The 2257-nt window shown below is 38.2% G+C and overlaps 1 long non-coding RNA gene across 1 annotated transcript; it reads right to left on the reverse strand.

Annotated features, from left to right (window-relative positions):
* Positions 1-1224, reverse strand: LOC144640556 (uncharacterized). Its single transcript, XR_013568408.1, has 2 exons — positions 913-1224; positions 1-830 (listed from the first exon to the last, which is right to left on the reverse strand). It is a non-coding gene; the product is annotated as an uncharacterized LOC144640556 (long non-coding RNA).
* Between the last annotated feature and the right edge of the window lie 1033 nt (positions 1225-2257).

Raw genomic sequence — 2257 nt, forward strand, 5'->3', positions numbered from 1 at the left:
TATGTTCATAGATTCTTTATTATGTACATTTTATGTAGTTTCACAAAGTTTCGGTCAACCTCCACACATCGGTAAGAGCCACTTACTTTTTACATAAAAGCTTTCTACATACCGAGGTTACTTCCCTTTAGACATAAGAAAGCGTACAGTTGTTTTTAACATGCAATAACACTCTCATCTACCGATATTCACACTCTGAACAAACGGTACACGTATTTCATTAAAAAGATCCCGCACGAAAACAGTAGATGTCAATCTATTCTATTCGGTGTCAGTTTGTTTACAATTTATCGTATGTTTTATTATTCGCCCCGGTGTGTTTACAAGGGTCGTGCAATCTTAACATACTTCGGGGCAAAACTAGTTACCATGAATTACATTTCACCCTAAATACTAAGATATTAGCTCGTTTAATTTACTCGCGCGTACGTAACACGCCAAATACACAACCAAACTAAATTTACATTTGCTGTGAAAACTATTCTTTCGTTTTAGAAGCGAGCAGACTCGCTTTTCAGTTCATGAGGTTTTGTTTATCACCTGTTTGTAAGTCATATCCAATTTGGAATTTTATAATGTCTTCTAATCCATGAAAACATCCACAGTTTTTCACGGTGAAAGCCAGAGTAACTTTTCCGTGGAGGCACGCAATATGCTTTGCACGCCAGCAAAACAATTGAAGTATGGCTTTTGTTGTGCAATAGCTTGCTTGCTTTCGGTCTCCGCCATTTGATTATTGTTAGATTCCATTTTCTTTCCAGCCAAAGCGGCGTTCATCTTTAGTCGTCTAACGTACACTGAACTGATCGGAACGGAAGACATATTTCTGCCTGAGGGAACGAAGATTGTCGATTAGCATCAAACATTTGCATCAAACATTTGTCTAAGCATTCGCTTAGACTCGAAGCTTACCTTAATTTTCTGATTCCTTTTTGGGGTATCTTTGCGCGTTACTTTCGTTTGAAATTGTGGTTCCCAAGTTGCTACGATTTCCAATTCACAGCATGAAAAGGCAGTTGGAAATAGCCGCGAAATTCAACCAATCTGATGAAACGGGTTCCACGAAAAAGTCCTTGACAAAACACGCCATCTTGCTCTGACCAAGGCGATCACAAAGCGCCCTCTGCAAATTTCGAAAGGTCCGAGAAGCTAAGTAAATAATCCTTTACAATGACGTAAGCACCGGCCAACAGCCAATCACATTGCGATACGAGATGAACTTTATCCTCGGGACACGTGAAGAGATTATTCGTGGTTGTGAGCGCGTGCACTTTCCCTCGTCCGAAGTTCCTGGTTCTCTGTAGCCCTCAGTTGAGAAGGGAGTATACCGGAAAAGGAACTGTAAACGTGCATGACAAACGCTTCATTGCACAGCTCAGCTGACAGCTTCAAGACACATACACATTAACAAATATTAAAGGTATCTTTAATTTGGCTTGGACCTTAACAAACGATTTTTAATTTCACTGAAGTTGCCGGCAAAACTTCGAGTCAATTTTTTTTAACAGTTGAAGATGTTCTATAAGAGCGCAGACTACAAATGCCCAATTTCAAAATTTGTATTGATTCTATTTATTAAACTTATTATTCAATCGCCGAAATAGTTCTTCTTCGGTCTGGTAATCGCTTTTGTGAAATTTGCGTAATTTTTGTTTTTCGCAATTTTGAAAAAGGGTAGAAACTTAATATTTCGTAAGATGTCTTTATCAGATATCAGAAATACATGCCCGTCCTAAAGCTTCTTAATCATCAATAAGATTTGCAAACGCCAGTTTTCTGGTAAAAGTCGAGGGATCAGACTTATGCTGCTCAAGTTAAGGATGGCCATTTTTCATACGGCTACTTGTTTCCCTGATAAAATCGAAAGAGGAAAAGAGAAGTTTATTAGCTCATCATTTACAAGGAAACCACAAGTTTATAGATTATTTATAGCAGTTAATTGCGTACTTCAGTAAAATAAATCGATTTCCCTTTATTTTGGGGCGCTTTGTGGCTTTCAAACAAGATCGGTGTAGGGTGCAAAAATGTCGCTACCCTATATACAATAATGAGAGAAAATCCAAATCTGCGCTTTTTATACCATTGTGCTGACTGCTTTGAGAATTTAAAAATCCAAGAAGGAAGTTTGTATGCCTATTTGAAAACCCGGACTTTGACCCAGTCGTACAAAAGTTGAATCACAACGACTTCTTAGTGATGTTACTCGTAGATCGTATTTACTTTTGCTGTGTTTTTTTTTTATAGCCGCGAATCGCAC

This window comes from Oculina patagonica, unplaced genomic scaffold (assembly GCF_052425735.1).
Source record: "Oculina patagonica isolate OP01 unplaced genomic scaffold, crgOcupat unplaced348, whole genome shotgun sequence".
Lineage (NCBI taxonomy): Eukaryota > Metazoa > Cnidaria > Anthozoa > Scleractinia > Oculinidae > Oculina > Oculina patagonica.